The sequence below is a fragment of the Excalfactoria chinensis genome, chromosome 1, assembly GCF_039878825.1.
Source record: "Excalfactoria chinensis isolate bCotChi1 chromosome 1, bCotChi1.hap2, whole genome shotgun sequence".
Lineage (NCBI taxonomy): Eukaryota > Metazoa > Chordata > Aves > Galliformes > Phasianidae > Excalfactoria > Excalfactoria chinensis.
Window position 1 is genome coordinate 144,311,190 of NC_092825.1, and position 19,963 is coordinate 144,331,152.

At 40.1% G+C, this 19,963-nt stretch overlaps 1 long non-coding RNA gene across 2 annotated transcripts in view; it reads right to left on the minus strand.

Annotated features, from left to right (window-relative positions):
* Window positions 1–1,074: 1,074 nt before the first annotated feature.
* Window positions 1,075–19,963, minus strand: part of LOC140265171 (uncharacterized) — a 184,358-nt gene continuing 165,469 nt past the window's right edge. The window contains exons 1-6 of one of the 2 annotated variants that reach the window (XR_011906214.1): window positions 13,289–13,501; window positions 12,489–12,626; window positions 8,918–9,009; window positions 8,126–8,285; window positions 2,793–2,883; window positions 1,075–2,209 (exon numbers count right to left, since the gene is read on the minus strand). This is a non-coding gene — a long non-coding RNA (uncharacterized lncRNA). Of the gene's footprint in view, window positions 2,210–2,792; window positions 2,884–8,125; window positions 8,286–8,917; window positions 9,010–12,488; window positions 12,627–13,288; window positions 13,502–19,963 lie in introns of those variants that run through there. The other variant, XR_011906213.1, reaches the window with a different exon arrangement.

Sequence of the window (19,963 nt, forward strand, 5' to 3'; positions counted from 1 at the left end):
TCGGACGAGGCTCAGTTTGAGAGGAAAGTGGGACTGGAGGTGGGTGCATATATAGGTCAGCAGAGATGGGGTCAAAATAAAAGAACTGTGAACAGAGCTCTTGGCATCATGGCACAGAGAGTTGGGGGGGGGGTGGATGGATGGATGGATGGATGGATGGATGGATGGATGGATGGATGGATGGATGGATGGATGGATGGATGGATGGATGGAGGGATGGAGGGAGGGATGAATGGACTGGTAGAGGGATGTGTGTATGTGGGGACTGATGGATGGGTGGATGGACCATGGCTCAAAAGTTCATTTCAAATAGGATGTAACATCCATATATTTGAAGAAACCAAGAAAGCAACAGCCTCAGAAAGAGGCTTCTGCACCGAGGGCCTATTGCCAGGAGGAGAAACACCGGCTGGGGACAGGGGGGGTCAGCATCCCAGGGCAGCAGCGCGCATTTTGCGCCTTTGCCTCTCCACCTCTATTTGCGCTGCCGCGGGGTGCTCACCTCCCTCCCTGCCCCCAGTATTGCTTTTCTCCCGTTCGCCTGAAGGCAGAACTTCCACCCGGCCCTTGCGTGGTGTGTCCTCTTCCAGAGCATCTCTGACTCCGGGGGGAAAGTTCCGAAACACTTATTTTTAAAAACAGGGGCGGCGGTGGGGGGGATTGCTTTAAAAAAATCTGATGTCATAAGAAACTAATCTCCCTAAGAACCAAAGTACTGAAAAGGCTTTATATCAAAATTAGACCCTAGAACTCATGCTGCTGTGTTGCAGATAAATGATAACTACTCATCTATTCATGCCGGCTCCCATATAGTTCCCTCCAACGGAAGATTTGCTCCACTCTCCCGCTCTCACGGATCCGCTTCCGTGTGGAGAGAAAACGCCCTAAAACGGGGTTCAGCGGTGGGAAGGGGCTTCGTGCCGCTGAGCGCTGGATCCGGGGAGGGATGGAGGCATGCGCGCATCCCTCGGTCGGATGAAAGGAAGCAACTTAAAAGCGGAAGGCAGAGCTAAAATATGTAAAAGCTGTGGGCTTTTTGTTTTTTATTTTTTATTTTTCCTCCTTTTTTATTTTAAATAGATGTTCCTTGACGAGAGGACAGCATGTCAACACGAGCGCGTCTTTGTACAGGCTGAGCCGGGAGAAGACAAGGCGCCGATATACACAGTTTAGTCCTTGATTATGGTCATTATGCAAAGCGAATTACTAACAAAAGTTTGTTTGGTAACTAATTATAGCGCACTAAATCTCTGCCTCTCTTCACTTCAGCATAATGTATACAAACTTTTGTACACGCGGATCAGAATAAAACAAAGTGTTGACAGCATCCAGCAGTGGAAATTCACTTACACGAGACTTTTTTTCACTGAAGTGTTGACAATAAACATTTAATGAAGGCAGAGACTTGGATGTCTCCAGACAGTGTCAGAATACTTTAAACAGACCATTAGCATGGCTTCTTCTACTTCAAACAGAGCACACTATACCATAACATTATAAAAATACAAAGTACGAAACAAATAATCTGTTTATACAGATATTTTAAGCTGTTTTCACCAGCTCTGACATCCCCTGTATTTAGTAACAGAAACTTACTCATTTCAGATTACTCGCGCTTAAAAAATGTTAAATACAGTTAATGCAATATTAATCGCCCTTTGGTGATATAAAATGCAATATTTTCAGGCAGCTATCGAGCTTTTCTAGAGGAAGAGCTGATGAAAACAGTCACAGCTGAATAGTGGAGAGAAAAAAGCTCGGTATTTATTGCTTTTGTTTGGCTTTTGGCTACAGAGACAGGAACATTCTAATGGGGTAAGGACATTTATTTTATCTGCAATCTATTGCCGCTAGAGCAGGAGTGGCAGATGGGGTTTGGTGTTATATTCACGGAGTAATTTAGAGCAAATCCTAATAACTAATAATGATTTATGTTAATTTCAATCACTTATGTGACTTTATTAAAGCGCTGCTCTACGAGGAGCAGAAAGAGAGAGAGGAGAGGGGGAAAATAGAGGAGAGATGGGAGAGGAGGCGAAAGCTGTGTCTGTCTGAAAGCGTACTGCGTGCTCGAGGCTGCTGTGCTGGGCTTCAGAGAGATTTCTGCCCGAGGAAGTAGTGACTATCGTCGTGCACGGCTCTCTTTCGAGCCTGTGTCTCGGTACCGCTAATTTCTTACAGAAATGCCCTGTGTAGAAACCCCATCCACCTACAAGAGACAAACAAAAATAGAGAAAGAGAGAGTACAAGGCAGAGTGAGCGTGCGGGAGAGACTCGTGTTATGCAAAATGTATTGATTATGCGCTAGGAGGCTGCTGTGCTGGTGTGCCGGGCTCCCGAAAGCAGAGCAGCGAGCTGCTGGCAAAACACTAGAAAGACCCCAAATGTGTACTGGGCACAACTTTTATTCTGGACTGTATCTCTCTGCTTACACTGCATCGGTTTTACTCCTTACCGCAAATCCTCGGGATTCTCCTTCCCACGGGATTCTGTATTCTTATTGTGGGGGAGGGAAAAAGAAAAAAGAAAGAAGAAAAAAAAAAAAAAAAAGAAAGAAAAAAAAAAAGAAAAAAAAAGGGGGGGCATTTTTCTCGTATTTTTCCCGATATTCTTCACTTCCATTAACAACTGCTCAGTAATAACTATGTGCACTAGAGTGCACACATACACACGGGTGCACATACTGTTGTGTGTGCACTGAAAAGAGAAATGTTTGCAAAAGCGGGGAACCTCTACCTAGTGACTGCTGCTCTGCATAGGAGCAGTTTGATGTGGGAGAGTGGAATACTTACAGGATTTTGAAAGAGAGGGTGCTCTTCGCTTCTGGCAATTTACTTTTCCAGCTACCTTTATGCTTTCTTTTTCTGCCTTAAGGCATACAGTCTGAAAGTAAAACAACATCAAAGCTCCTTATTAACACTATTTTCCTGAAATCAGAAAACGCAGCTACCTGAAACGTTTAATCTGGTGTTAACATTTATTTCCCAACAAAACAGCCTGAACAAAGTTCAAAAGAGAGAGGGCACTTATCTACGGGAGACTAAAAGGCAAGGTGCAGGGAGTGATTTATGTTTCTGTCAAAAGCCTTCAAAAGAATTAAATAAAACTTATGTTTTGCCTCATTCTCATCCACTGCATTGTGCACCATCTGTCTCTAAATAAGGTAAGGGTCATCTTCCCTCCCTCTCTACCAGGTACTACTAAAGCCATTCTACTGCAGAAGTGCTTCCCAACTTTTTGCAGAACCCTGCTTTTTATTTTTTTTTTTTTTAATTATTTTTCCTCTGCTTTTCAGTCTGGTTCTGTATTTCAAATGTGACCATACGAAGCAATTTTTGTGTTTTCAGTAGTAGAGTATTTATTTATTTGTTTCCTAGATGGTGGGGGAGGGGAGAGTCCCTGTTTTATGGTCGAGAGATGATTTTGATGCAGTTAGTTCCACACCTCCAGCAGGAAAAGACTTCCGAGTGTGTAGTTCTTGGGGAGGGACGGTGGAACAGGCGCGCTCGGGCGGCGAGGCAGAAGGTGGCCCCGCTTCAGCACCATGGACAGCTACAGACAAGTCGTTTCAGCACCACCGACAGCTCAGACCCGCCCCGCTTCAGCACCAAGGACAGCTCCGAGTCGGGCTGCGGCGCGCTGAGCACCGGCTGAGCTCGCGGGGGCCTCTAATATGGTAATGGCCGCAGGGCACGCCTAAGGTGCCATCTCAAGCTGCTTCGCACACCATATGTCAGGCCGTTAGCCACATGGATCTATTAATCAAAGGGGGAGAGAGAGAAAAGGAGAGAAAGGGGAGGGGGAGAAAGAGAGCTTTTAATACCCCACCCTGTTTTGCCGTATACTTTCTCCTTTCATTTCTCGCAGCTGTAAAACTCAAAGCACCTCTAACACGCAGCTGTAACTCTCGTTTGATCCACTCCTTTATACCCCCGTGTAGCTCAGGCCAGCCGATGGCGAGGTTTGTGGGAGGAGGGGGAAATGTATCACTTCTCCCCTGGCAGAGGGTTCAGTTTGAAGGTGCTACTCAACTTCTGTGACAACGGGGACCCCCTGCCTCTCCTTTGCCTCCAAGAGGAAAGCTTTTGATAAGTATCGTCTCTTTCAGGACATCATTTTTTTCTCTAGAGGCTTGCTTCGCGGTGGCTAAACCCGTGAGACTCCTAAAAGTACTCCCAAAAGTGCCAGGAGTAGTGGCAACAGCAGTCCTTACGGGAGAGACGTATCAGAGCCCCCGTGTGCCTGAGCTTTTCTGGCTCTTTGTTGCATCTCTCAAAACAGAATCGCCCAAACTTCTTCTGTGCAGGAAAATAGAGATGCTCTGATATGTTCAGAGCATCCAAAAAGTTGCTTATGCTCCCGGGGATGCTTTCTGCCCTTTGCTTGGAAGATAGGGAGTTTTAGGAGACTTCCTTTGCAGGGTTTGCTCACACGGACTTGCAGGTGACAGGTCGGGACACAGCCTGGGCAAAAAACACCCCAAAAGCATTTCTAGGACTGCTTCATTGTTTGGCTCTTCTTTCACGATGAATGAAAATCCTCAAACAGCCCGATCTCTCTTAGAAACAAGCCACAAAAAGTTTTGAAATTCTATATTATCTTTTAAAAAAGTGCTAGAGCTCATGGGGAAAGTTGTGTGGTGGGGGAGGGGAAGGGCAGGATGACGGCTGCAGGACAGTGCAGCACTGTGCCCTCGGGGGAGGAAGGAAGGGACCTGACCAGGAACCTGGGAAACAATTCTGTTCGTAGGTTTGCCTAAAGAGAACAGTGTCATCTAGCTAGTTAAAATCACTTCTTGGTGTTGTACATCACAAAGAGACAAATTCGGGCGAGGAAGGGTTTGAGAAAATTTCTGAGATTGAGGGTACAAGGTAGTGAGCCTACGAGTTGGGCTGTATTGTGCACTGAATGGCTTGTGTTGAAGTCAGTCTTTAAGACAGACTTATTTGCTGACCTTTTCTCCCCCTTCAGTGGATGGAAAAATAATGAGTGCATCCATGCTTAGATCTAAATCCTGAAACTGTCTTCCAGAACGTTTTCTTTAATGCAAATCACATTTAACCTGAACCACCCTCTTCCCCCACCAACAAAAAAAAACAACGAAAACCTTTCTGGGCAATACTTTGTATCAAGACAAGAGGGAAATGCGCAGGCTGCCAGTTGAGTCTGCATTTCCACCAAGCGAGAGAAAGCCCCTTATTACCTTTAAATTTTGGTGCATACATCACCCATCATTTTCTTCCTCTATTTAAAAGGTAACCCATATATCTGTCGTTTTAGGTTTCCAAAGACTCGTAACTTAATTCCTTCAGGCTATTCATCAGCACAGTAATTAAACTAGCAAATGGATGTAAATAAAGTGAAATTGGTTTCATGACAGATGAGCCGAAGAGGCCTCTGACATGAAACAAGCCAGGACAATAATTATTTCTGCACTGGGCTATATGAGGAACTCCATCTGGATTTATTAGGTGCTGCAAGTTATTTGCTGGGAGCAGGCAAGATAGGAGGACTCACTTTAATTTGACAGCTTTTTTTTTTTTTTTTTTTTTTTTTTTTTAAATCCTAAGTAGGTTACAGAAATATAAATCTGGAAATAACTTTGGCAATACTCCTAGAAGCGTCTTCCCAGTGTAAAAACTCGTCAGGGAAAATAGGTAACAAGAGAAAGGCTTCTGAAACAATTTCTTCCCCAGTCTTAAAGTGGAGAGAATGCACTTTAAAATCCTGCTCTCGAGATCTCCCCTGTTAAATTTCAAGTCAGAACGCTGTGACAGACAAGGCGTTTCTCTTTTTTACAAATTTATATGAGATAAAATAAATTTGAAAAGCTTGGAAATTCTGAAGAGTTTCTCTTCAATAAAATAATTACAATTTAATCTGAAAGGTGTCTGTCAAGATTCCTCCTCTCCCTCTTCTCCGTGCAGGAAAACTTTATGCCTGCGGAGAAGAGGGGAACGGGAAAATGGGTCTGGGAAAGGGAGGATGTGGAGACCGCGAGGATCTTTAAATGGAGCCATCAGGTCCAGCATGCACTGAAGTAACGTACAGAATAAATAGGGGGAAAAAAGAAAGAAAAAAAGCAAAAAAAGCCAAAAAAAAAAAAAAAAGGCTCTCACAGCAGGTGCAGATTAGTCCCTTTTCCCCTGAAAAGATTAGAAACTGACTGCTTTATGCTTAAACGTATTCTCAATTATTTAAGCGCCCCTTCGTGATTAGCAAGTAAAAGTAACGCTCCAAAGCGCTGAAGAAATGAAGCAAGAATAACATCGCTTTTCCACAGCTCACGTAAGCTTTCCAGCCCATGCCTAGCTCCCTGCCGGCCAGCATCGCTCATCCCTAACCTGTTAGGGGCACACACTTGTGTGTGAGTGGGAGGGTGGAAGCTAGGGGACAGATTCACCCTACCAACTCCGCTGCCTTTGTTGTGCAGGGCTGGGAGAGATCCGCTGGGATCTGTGGAGCGATTTTCTGCACCCCTTGAACCCTTCCACTGGGAACAGAGTGAAAAATCCCTCTAAAATCCCAAATGAAAAGGAAAAAAAAAAAAAAAAAAAAAAAAAGACAAAACACAAAGCAGCCAAGTACCCTCTTTGAATGGGCTGGAAACGAGCCGAGGATGCCCGTGTTTGCATACGGTGGTGAGAGCAGAGTTCATCTCCGTCTGCAGCCTCATCAGAGGCGTTTTCCACCCTTCCTCACGGAAGGGACTGCAGTGACTGCAAAGCCGGGGAGACATCCTAAAGGGACCGAAATCCCCTCATGTCTGAAGCCTTCCCTTTTAACACGCACCAGACTAATTATTTAAAAGTTCTTGTAAAATCAGAAGAGGTAGCCCGGTCCTTTAATTAGAATACAGTGTGAATAGGGATGGCATATGGAGGGGAATGTCAAGAAGAGGGTGCCAGGGGCAGATCCTAGGAAATCTGTATTCATTTCTGCCTCCTATTTGTTCAGTAATCTCTGCCATCCTAACTAAATCTCGGAGCACTGATGTAGTTCGAGTTGTTGTTGACTCAACGTCAAAATTCAATCACTGGGGGTTTTGCATCAGCCGGGCTACTTATTTGTCTAATAAATCCGTCATTTTGTAAGAAAAATATTTGAGCAGCCGTACTTGACCTCTTGGTATCCAGAAGCCACATTTATTCCTACCAGTTTACAAATGCAAAATGGAGATGATCATCTTAATGCCTCGAGGTGCCGTGTTGATTTCTGATTGGATTTTAGATGGAAATGTCTATTTTAAATACCCCGTGATTAAATTGTACATATAATAGAATTCATGCCTCTCCAATCCGATCCTGCATTCATTTTAAAAGAAATATTATCGAAGGGTAAATTGTTTTCTGAAATCATTTGATCACCCCCAGTGCTGAGAGTTTTTGTCATAGCGGAGATCTTTCTCTTCGAACAAAAAAAATCTTTTGGGCCCCGGACCGCCTAGAGGTGCCGGGCAGCGACGGGACAAGCTCCAGAGGAGCGCTGGGGCCGGGCCCCTACTCCGCGCTGCCGGCCTCCTAGAGCCGCTTTTTGGGGGGTTTATCTTGGTTAACAAACACCCCACGTCTCTTCCCCGGCTTCTCTGAAGCCCTGAGCTTCCCCCTGGGCGTCTCCGAGGAAAGGAGAGCGGGCGCTGCAGGGCGGACAGCCGTAGCCTTGGGGCCGGGCCCGCGCCCGAGGAACCCCGCGGTGAAGCGCCGGGCGGGGGGTGGGGGGAAGCGAGGGTGTTACAGAGCATCGAAAACATTAATGTTGGCTCGTAGGAATTAATGTAATGGCCTATCGTTATTAACAACTTATACAGGCTTAAATCAATATAAATTAATTTAATTATGATTTCTAATTGCATTATGCATGATCAATTTGAAACACTGCATTAAAGATAATTAGAGCAGGGTGCTAGTCTCTAATCACTTCCCTAATCGCTTAATGAAAAGGAATGTCGTGTATTACCTATGGGGTGGAACCATCAAGTCACACCTATTTTCCCATAGAAAACCATGGTACCTTCCAGTAACCAGTTTGGTCTCTTTGTTGTATACACAAAACAGAACTGTACTTTTGTTTTTCACATGACCTGGCTTAAATTTTATTGGCATAGGTGGAAATGCTGATGGCTTACCAGTCTGCCTATTGATGACCCAAAGGAAGAGTAACTTTTATGTAGAAGTATCGCTCTGTCCTCAGAATGCAGTGCCAAGAGGTCGTGGGAGATGGAGGTCCTAGCTTAGCATAATGGCTTTAACATTTCCATGACATCATCAGGGAAACTGAAAAGGAGTCTAAGGATAATCAGAGTGGTCATTCAGCAGTAGAGTAAATATTTTATGAGGATATATAGAAGACAGGAAAGAAGGTGGTCAGAAAGGTGAATCTCTACTTCTTCATGCTCTGTGAAGAAGGTTTTTCACTTGGTACCAGTTTTGATTGAAAATCTGTGTATTGTTAACACACACACGCACACAAAGGCAGAGCGTGACTCTTGGGGAGGTGAATTCTGATTTGTTTTTAGTGGCGATATAAACATATGGTATTCATAGTCATCTTTACAGATTATTTGTCTAGAGCAGTTAGCTTACTTTTTAGACACTTGAGACACTAGGCCTTTAACAGTCCCTCAATCTCACTGCATGTTGTCACTCACTCACCGGTCTGTTTCTGGTTAATAGCAAAAGTTCATTTAACACTGAAAGCAAGCAAAATAAATGTTTACATTGTAAATAGATGGTGTGAGGCAGATTAATTGAAAATACTTTCCCTGTGATTATCTTTATTTTCATCTCCCCACCCAATAACTGAAGGGGAATTTTCAGCATACATCTTGGTTAGACTCATTGTGTCATTCAGAATTTTCAGAGAACAAGTGTGTAATTAGGAAAACAGAGATCTGAGGAGAGTAGCATGTAACACCCACATTTGTCACAGCAAGACCTGGCTGAAGAGCTTTCCTTCTTTTACGCCCTGGCGGAGAACCAGAAGCCTTGAAGTTCCTTAGGATAGCTTCACCTGGATAAAAAGTGACCAAAAATGTCAACAGGAGTATAACATTTTAAGGCTAAATACCTAGAAATGTACTGATTTTGCTAGATGCTTTGGTGGATGGATCAATCCCAGGCACACAGAGCTGTTCTGGTTTGTTGTTGTTGTTGTTTTTTAATACTTATTTAGAAGTGCAGAGTAGAATAATTAGTATTTCCTCATGTCCTGCAGAAGGGAGATAGCAACAGAAATAAGCTTACTTTGAGTAACAGTTTCTATCTATTTTAGTGAAGTGGGGCAAATTGCAAGATCAGCCTGGTCATTCCCTCTGTTGCTCACAGCTTGAAATGATGTGGCCTCATACTGCCAAGATCCAGTGATAAGATCTGAAAGCAACACGGGAAGATCTGAAAAGTTTCAGGGATCCCAACTTCTATCTTGCTGTTTTTCCTAAGAAACAACCCTCTATAGAAGAGTTTGGGTACTATGAGGAAAGTTGTGACAAATAGATTGGCATAGAAATACATGTGTTTGGAGTCTCTGACACTTGTGGTTTCTTTTTCTCCCCTATAAGCTGAATATTGTACCTATAGAAAACCTTAAAACATAAGCTTTTCAGCCCACACAGGAGTTGGAGAAGCTTTTCCTAGAGAAAGGCACAAGTGGGGTGTAGTAGTAGTCATGTTAACATGACAACTTTTGAGAATATTATTATTATCATTATTTTATGTACAAGCACAAATAAATTCCTTATTTGTTCAGGAGACCTCTCATTATCAGAGGATTTCTAGTTTTAGTGGTTGGATTGAGGATGATACAAAGTCTGTATTTTATGCTGTTCTTTCATATAGCATTTGATTTTAGCATTCTGAAGGTAGGAAGGAACGCTGTTTATATGTCAGGGAGAGGAATGTAAGTAGTTGAAGGAAAGATAGTGACAACTGAAGCATACAGTCTTGTATCTATGGAGCTCTCCTACACTTCTTTGCCAACTTAATCCAACAGTTAATAAAAGAATTGCAGTTGTGGTTCAAATGCATCTTTCCAAACTTACGGGAAGCTTCCAAATAATTTGCTTGTTTATAATCTTTGGCAATCCACTATAGTGTTGAGACCCATTTAAAAGATTTTTTGCCTAAGTGATTTTGGGAATATAGAATTGATATTTTGCTTCACCTAAAACTGAAAATATAATTCCTTTAAATAGTTTATTTACTAAATTTGCATTCACTGTCTCACATCTCAAGGCTTCCCCTCTTCTGACTGATTTGTGCACAGCACTGACAGCTGCAGGCGAATGTGCTAGCAGAAACTTTAATAAAGTCTTTGCGTTTCATAGCTTCAAAACTGAACTGACAGTTTGGGTTCTTAATGATAGAACTAAGTATATTTTGACCAGTGCTTGTTTTAGTGCTATGCAGAATGGATAATTGTGCCTGACCATGCTGTCGCTGCGATCTTGGTGGTGAGCTTCTGTGCCCTGAATGGTGGGGTGGATTGCATTGCTATGTTTCTTCAAATTAAAACTGCTCAAAGGCTGTGCCTCAACAGCAGCTAATTGGACACTGGGCATCATGATTTTTTGAAAATGCACAGAATTGTGTCGGGGACGTTTTTAAGTAATATGAAGCAGTAACCAGGAAGGTCTTTTCAGCATCCATAGGAGACTGAGGAGGATGATACTCTTAGCATGCAATTAAATATTAATAATAGAGAGAGGTTGGGTTTATTTTTATTCTCTAAAACACTGTTAATAAGTCTCAGTCTAGCATAGAAAACACCAGGCACATTGCTTGGTGTCTCACCTTTTTAACCCTGTTTGCATGTTTAAGTAAACACCTCTTAAGATCTTTTGTGTTAGTGATTGGTGACAAAAACAAGCTGTATGTTAAATCATCACTGGCTGGGCTCAGGAGAGGAGCATATTCTGGTTCAAATTCATCCTCTGAAAACTGACTAAAGAATGATAGCCACCAACTGTTCTGCCTTGTTTGTGAACTGCACATAGTTTGGTTGTTCAAAACAAAGGGCAAGAACACAGAGCTTATACATTTCCACAGGAAAAAAAAATGTAGAAACATTAAAAAAAAAAAAAAATGGGATTAGGAAACAGATGAATATAATGACCTTCCTTACTCTCAATCATATGCTGCCAGCTAAGTGTTTGAGTCTGAAAAATTGCACTAATGAAGCTATTTGAAGGCTTTTGTGGACAACTGCTTCCTCTTTGAAGATTAAATGAATGATGTTGATGTGATTAATCTTAGTACAGGGAGTGATGCAGCAGCCAGAAAATACCTTGGTGATTTTCATAATTAAACTGAATCAACATTTCAAAGAAATGCCAGTGTTATCACTTGTATATTAGAATTACATTCATTAGACTGAAGAAACAAATAATTTGAGCAAACAAGATTTTCCTTTTGGTGTATTGAGACTTCTGTCATGTCTCAGAGTATCTTGCTATAAATCATTATTACTGTTTAATTTCATCCCCTATTTTTCACTTGCTTGTTTTCTGTTTATTTTTTATTTTTTTGTAAATACCCTAATAATTCAAGGTTGGTTACTTCCTTCTTATTTCTGTATTAAACAGCCTATACTGCCCAGTATAAGATTTCAGATCATTGTCATGGAAAAAATGATGTGAATAGTTGCTTGTTTAAGTGACTAACAGTGTTGAACACTCCAGTGAGCTCTGTCTGACTCATCTATAAAGAATAGGGCAAGCCACAGAGTATATAGCAGGCAGGAGGGACAACAGCCTCTGCACTAGACCAAAAGTGTACGTAACAGTCCACAGGAATCTGTATAGATAACAGTTTTCACCAGATTCTGAGTGTTTTAACTCTTTCCCTGGGAGTTTGTGAGATTGTGATGGGACTGCTTAAATTAATAGTCCTTAGTTGCTAAAGTGACATAATCTGGATTCACATAATAGAACAAATCTGAGTGTTTTTTTGTAGCATATAGTTAAAATATTTGAATGGCACATACATTGTTTTCTAACATAAGGAACTTAAAATATTCGGTGTATTTCCCAAAATACTTACCTAAATACACTCATGCACACATGTGCACGTATATACTCATAGATGTAAACCTGCCATCCTGTCAAACAGTTTCAGTAGGGCAAAGCCAAATAGCACCACAAAATTGTGGTCAGCTGCTTCTTTAATGCAAATGAAATTGAGGGTGTGGGGTTAATGATTGTTGTATCAATACAGATTTGTTGTATTACTCTTTCTATCATCATTTCTTATCATTTGAAAGGTTTTTCTGTGACTTTTGCTGACAATATTTACAGTGTACTTCTAGTCACTGCACAATCTTTCCTTCCACAGTTAGTTAATAGAAAAAAAAAAAAAAAAAAAAAAAAAAAAGAAAAAAAAAGGAAAAAAAAAAAAAAGGAAAAAAAAAGGAAAAAAAAGGGAAAAAAAAGGGAAAAAAAAAGGAAAAAAAAAAAAAAAAAAAGGTTCCTTTAACATAGCAGATAAAAAACTAACCTTTCAACTCGAGGACCTTGATTTTAGCTCATTCTACATTCCAAATGGCAATGAGCCCGGTGGTCTCCACACAGTCTCTAATGGATGATAAGCAACACCACCAAGATGCAGTTTATCTTCACATTCAGTTTTGAACACCTAATGATCCAAAGAAAAAGGTTCTTGTGATACTGCCTAGTTGTAACATAAGAAAAAACTCTAATCTGTCTTACTGTCAATCCCTTCACCTAACCTTTTAAAACACCTTACATCATTTATCTCATCTCATTCCTCTTATACCATTTCTTACATCTACTATAATCACGTGTATTCCTTTATCTACATATTTTACTGTTTCCCCTGTGCTTTGACCCTTAGACTGGGCACTATTCCACACAGTGCTTTGTATGTGACTGTTTCTTATCATCATCATAATGTGCTTACCACCACTAAGGCATTTTGGTGTGTGAGACCTCAAGGTGTGTGCTGTAATTAATGGCCCAAATGTGGCTTCAGATGTATGTCTGCAACTCTGGGTAGCAACTTTGTATGTATAGGTCACTGCTGAAGGAACCTTGTAACCAAAGAAAATGGTCAATGAGTTATAAATTCATTTCTCCCGGCTTTAACCATAGAAGTTGTTTAGTCTAAGCTAACTCTTGACTTCTGCTACTGGCCAGATGTTTCTGTGTAGTGATTTATTTCATCTGAAGACAGATGGTTATGCTGGTTGAGTTGAATAGCAATCTGGATGTGCCTGTCCTTTTCACTGGCTTCAGCACAGGAAGATTAACCAGGCTTGAAGGGTTATACAACCTCACCTCATCCTTTGTGACCCAGGTCTACATGGTTTTCAGGAATGATTTCAAAAGGTCTGTTCATTCAGGAACTTGTTTCAGATGCAGATGTATGGATACAACAGTTCATATATATTCTTACTGCCATTCATTGGAAAGAAACAACAGATTGGTGGATTGTTTGATGTCCTAGAAGATTTCATTGCCTTTTCAAAGGTCTAGCTTGATTTCTGTGCCCTGTCGAAGGAGAGAGAATAAAGATGGATAAAACTATGAAGTATGTTTCCCCTATAATCAGTAGCAAATTGTAGTTTTCTTTTAGTGTTATTACTTATACCTACTCCTAAAAATTACTCTGATGGATATCCCTGATGCTATTTCAAATCTGCCTTCTCCTCCTCTCTGCCTTCTAACTCCAGAATTTGACTCAAGGTTGTATGAATGTTGCAGAAGTCCTAGACAAGAGCAGGAGTCAAATGCTACATAGTGCTGCCAGTATGAGGATACTAGCCCTGATCAGGATGATGACATGCCATTGGGTCTGAGAGTTAGTTTCCTGATATGGATGCAGTGAATACTAACAAAGTAGGAGCAGCTTGAGACAGGTAGCCATGACACGTAGCTCTTGCACAGAGCTACCAAGGAATCAGCAACAAGCATGGATGAGCAGTATTGCTCCCCCAAATTACATTGAACTGATTACATTGATATCACCAATATCTATTTATTTATTTGTTTCGGTGCAGATACAGGTATACAGACTTTAAAAAGTAGGTATTGAATCAGAGTTGGTTGTAAAAGTTCTCTTTGGAGATAGTGGATAGAAAGATCTGTGGAGAATTCAGTCCATCCCTAGACAAGTATTTCAGGTAGGTGGGATGAATCACACACTGGAGGTGCCTATTTTTCTCAATTTTTTGAGCATTAAAACTACGAAGAGTGAATCCTGATCTCTTTGTAAAACTTTCACATGGTTTCTTTAGTCATCTGATTAAAAAAAAAAAAAAGTATGAAGATGGATAATTTACAACACATAGCATAGTCTACACATAGACACATAAATGTGCATTTATATAATTTCAACAGCTAGAAGTATTAAAGGAGCTCAAATTGGTTCATTCGGGTGAGCTACTATATCAATAGAGTTTCAGTGGGAAATATTTAAATTCAGTGTTTTCTTCCTCTTTTGGAAATTTCTAGTTATGTAGCTGTAGTGGAAACTGCAAAGTCTATCTACTGTTTCAGACTCTCAAGCAACACTCAGATTGGAAAGAGGAGAAGCTCTAGGTGGGCATTTACCCCCAACAGACTGTAACTCAGAAGAATTATGACTGTTGGTTCAATTGTACTATTTATAAGGAATGTTTAGTCTGTGTGAGAAGAAAGGATATGAAGAATTTTAACAGCACAGTGACAGTATCTTCAGAAACAAATACTTGAAAAAGGAGTTAAGATTTAAATACAAGAATGTTTCTATTCATTGCAATTTATAAACACTGTACTTTTTAAAAAAGGGAAAGGAGTAATGAGGGATAATTTTTTTCTTCCTTTGACCATATAATGTAACAAACATTCTTACTGAATAAGAAAGAAATATCACTACAGTGTAAGCCTTAACTTTGATCTGTTTAATGCTAGTTTCTTAATGTATTACTTTCATGTATAACAAACATTTTTATTTCTGCACCTGTTCTAAAAAAAATGAAAAAATAGTATGCCTAAAATATTATATTATAACCAGTTTTTGTTAAAATATTTATAGTAGTTGTTTATCCATAATAATGTTGTATATTTAACACAAAAATGAAAAAGGTACAACATTGTTGGCTTAAGGTAAAACTACGCATTTATATGGTTTACATTTCAGTATTAATACTTAATGAGTATACAGATGATTCTGTTTCCCTTCTAAAAGAGCTTTCTAAGATGCTTGTATTTCAAAATGACTGAAGTACTAGATTTTAGATGTTAAAATATCAAACCCCTTGTGATGAATTACATCTGGCTTTACATTTGATAGCAATACTCCTTCCTTAGGTGATACTCCAGGTAGTACTTGTAAACATGTTGCCATTCCAGACCTTCAAATATGTTTCATAAGTGGTGATGCAGAAGTCTTGGACACAGTAGTGATAGTTTTTTTTTGTTTGGTGGATTAGGAGACTAAAAGATCTTGATGACGTTTCTGACAAAATTGCCAACTGCCAAGTGGAGAGGCTGTAAGATAACCACCATACGTGCATGATGGCACTGGCACATACAAAATAAATTCTATGTAACTTGACTTTTCAATTTACAGTTAAGCCCAGGCCTCATATCCTGTGTTATCTGGAATTCACTAGATTTTATATTTAGAAAAAGGAGTCCCTAGGTGACCTGCTCTAGACATTGATTTTACAAAGACATGACTTGTACACCCAAAGAGTATTTTTATCTGTCATGGAATCATAGACTGGCCTGGGTTTTAAGGAATCTTAAAGATCATTTCATTCCAACCCCCCGTCCATAGGCAGGGCTGCTAACCACTAAACCAGGCACTAGGTCAGGCTGCTCAGGGCCCTGTTCATCCATCCAGGGATGGAGCAACCACAACTTCATTGGGTACACTGTTCTAGCATCTCACAACCTGTAGTGAAATATTTTCCCCTAACATCTAGTTGACTATAAAGGAAATCTGGAAAGAAAGTCAATCATGTTACTTGTTTAAGACTGGTGTTCAGGTTGATACATCTTTAACTTCATCTCCTACATACCAAAGAATATCCTGTCTACGACGCCATCAGATCAGAGAGTATTGAAGTTCTTGCATTGTCTCCTGCTTGAGATAGATGAAGATATGACAGTCATTAATTATTGGTCACTGGGAGAGCAAAGATATGCTAGTATCAGTGGGCTGCTCTTTGGTAATTCCTTAGAGTCTGACCTATTCTCTTGCTATTTTTTATGAATTTTACTCAAGATATGCCTAAATTAATATAGATGCACTTCTTCAGAAAAACATTGGCCTATTCTTGTTCTTGGTTTTCTTCTTTCCAGCAGAGAACATTTGGTTCCGTAGGCCTGCAATGAATAACAGCTCCTCAGGCCTGCCTTTCCTCTGATTCCTCTGATCTTGTGTTGTGCAATGTCATTCCACTGTAACTGTGATCTTCACTGTCCCATGAAGTCCGCTTTTTCAGATTATTCCCAACTATATGCGGTTTACTCTCATTCAGCTCTCCAGACCTGCTGGCTACTTTGGCTCCCCTTTTGAGCTCCAAGTGCTGTCTCAGATACTTTAGCACTTGAGATACAAGCTCTTTGGGTATGTAATAGAGATCCAAAGGAATGCTAATGTTTCATGAAAAGATCATACCTATGATCTCCATTCATTTAGACAACTAATTTACAGGTAGACAACTATATACAGATGCCTATATTTGCACTGCTCCAACTTGGTGTTGAATCTGACTTGAAGTTTGAGTCAGAAGCTTCTAGGTTTATCTGTCTGTGGAGCTGGTGGACAAGACACAGGATTTGCGTGAAACTGTTCCTCTAAAGTGGCAGCTAGAGGGCAGCTGGAGGGCTGCCCTGCAATACCGCATAGAGCTTTAAATGCCTGTGTACAGAGTTAAACTTCTAATGTCAGTGTCTAAAATTCAGAGAGGGGCAGTGACACAGCTATATTCTGTGGCTAATGTTTCATAACAGCTATCTTTAAGTGAGTCTGCTCCCAGCAGGTAAACTCTCTGGACTGCTCTTTAGTACCTAGCTCACTCCACTAATCAATTTGGAAGCCTAAGTACCCAATTTAGGCATTCAGTGAGCCTAATTAATGTTCTTAATTTTCCTGACTTCTAAAAAGGAATTAGGAAATGATATACACATTTGAGTCTGTGCCCAAGCAACCAGTGTATCCTTATTAAAATTATCCAGGAGTCTAAAACCTGCTTCTGGACAGGTTCTGGACAGATTCTTGCCTAAATCCTGATCTGCTAGATGTTGAGCACATTCCTATGCAATTTTTAAATTTTAAGTTATTCTATCCAACCCTTCAATTGTATATGTGTTATTATATGAGCCTATTTAACTCCCGATATACCTCGCAATGTTATGTGGCCCTGTAGATGGATGAGGGTTGCCAAGTCCTTCAGGGTATGTTGCACAAAAGTGGAGCATATATATTAAGTCTGTGAACTTTTTTCACTTAAGGTAGAAAATTTTGATTCAATTAATTCTATTTTGTTGAGGATTTGAAACTGCATCTTTCGCAAGAATGTTCCAAGCATCAGGCTAGTAGATTTTCTGGGGTTGGCTGCTCACTGTCTCTCCTTGCAAGACGTGATGTTCCACTTCAGAGGGAGTGATTAAATATTCATTAAGTCAGTGAAAGAACAAGCTTTTCAGAAGACAGAAAGAGTCTGGTACTTAAGGCAGTCACCTGGGAAAAAGGGAGATCTGGATTCCAGTCACTGCTGTAGTGATTACTTAGTATTAAACACATACACTGGTTCATGAACTGGAACCCAGGTTCTTCCTCAGTATGGGGGAGTACCTATCAAGCACTTCTCACATACTGACTCTCCCAGTGATTACTTAATTATCCAGGAAAGCTCTAGCTGGGGAGAGTGGAGCACTCCTCTGGGAGGTGGGAGATTGTAGTGCCATGTGACAAAGAAAACTCAGGTCCTTTGTTATCCAAAAACTAGAAAAGGAAAGCCCTTTTATTAGGAAGTAAAATGTTGTAACTCAAGGCTTTAGACCTGTGAATTCCGTGTGAAAGAAGGCATCTCCTACAATCCAAAATAAGTTGTAAATTGAAGTGAAAGCTTAAAAGTATATCCTCATTCTCAATATTTCCTGAAGTGCCTCTTTGCAAAATGTGTCTTTGTGGATTCCATCTCTCCTATACGTTTTATATAGTAACAGGCATCTCACTCAGGACTGAAGATTCTACTGTAAAAGTATATCTTTCAGAGAGATGCAGTGACATTTCACTAAAATCCTTTTCAGATCTGTCCTTTCAAGTTAAACTCTCAAAGACATTCTGTATTTCCTTCATATCTCCTGTTGAAATCAGGATGAATTTTACCATGGATTTAAGAGGCAGGACTATACAAGCAGGGATATCTTTCATACCCTACTTTTACCATGTAGTCACAAATAAGAAATATTAGAATACATATTCTAATGAATATATCTGGGGTCACCTGCCTTCTTGATGCAAAGTTAGGGATTTTTTTTCTTTTTCTATATACATATATATTTTTAACAAGCTTGTTTTTATGGTGACAAGTACAAAATGATGTACATTGTTGTGAATCATTTGAATTTCTCATTGATACATATGTCTCTGATTCAGCAGTGGATTACCTAGGGACTTTCAGGGGAATGCCATATGGGATGAATCTGAGCATATATGTTAAATCCATGAACTTGCTGACTCAGGGCATAAAGTATCCTTATATGCTCAAGAAAAGACCTTCTGAATACCAAAAACATTTGAGATCATGCAGTGAGAGAAAGTAAAACAAATATTTACTGGTTTACAGAACACACTGAAAAATAATTTTTAAGAAGAAACTAGACAAATATTTTCTATGCCATAGTATGAACTAGAGGTACTTTCTTCACCTAGAAAAATGAGTCACTGTCATTTTTTTCTTGCTTCCATAAGAAGCTGAAATAAGTAGTTGAGAAAAAGGAGGGGACTATATATGTCAATGAAGATAAAGTAGACATGAACTATCTTCTTGTTAATTTTTGTCCTTTCTTCTTCCCATTCTTGCTTCCTTTCTTTACCTTTCTCTCTTTCCTACCATTTTTTATTTAGCATCTCCTTTTCTCTTTTATTTCTTCCCTCTTTCTCTTCTCTCTCCTTTACTATTTTCCCTTTGTCCAACTACATCTATTCCAGCCTCTTCACTCTGATGCTGCTAACAAACCATCTTTTTAGCTCTAGCAGCTTTCTGCTCTACCTGAACTTCCAAAAAATAAAAGTATAGAAGAAATTTTAAACAATTCCAAGTTTAACCTTGTTAATAAAAGAGGGAAATAGTGAAAAAATGAGGAACCAGCAATCAAGCTGCTTCCTTGTTGTGGTTAAGAAGCATGGCAGCAGACCAAGGCAGGTGACTTGCTATGAAGGGGCAGCTGGCACATTTTTTCTCATGTTCCACTACTGCCTGGGCATCTCATATTCATGTTCTAATTAACTCATAAACTGGGAAGTTCTCTGGGTTATTGCAAGGTCACATTTTAATTAAAAGTAAGAAGATTGTTGGAACACACAGGGAAGATCCTGAAATATTTGTATTTGTAACAATTTTACTATTGTCTTCATTCTCATTTTTTCCCTCAGAATTCCTCCTCTTACCAAGTGAAAATAGGTTTGCTATCTGGCAGTGTGAAGCCTGGTCCGCATGCTATGATGTGCTGCTATTCATTTTAAAGTAATGCCTCTGAAGTAATTCATGAATGCCAAGTGGTTCTCATATGCCTATGGCCAAAGCAAATGTATGGAAGAAAAATGCATAAAGATCTTTAAAGAACTCAAAATAACCATTTTTACTCAAGAAGTTCAGGATTGAAAGGTTACTACTGTATACAGAATATCCCGTAAAAAATTTACTATGTCCCATGGTTTTGATCTGTGTTTTATTCCTGAGCTCTTTCTGTTGACAGCATTGGCCAACAGATGAGATGCTGGGCTAGGTGTTC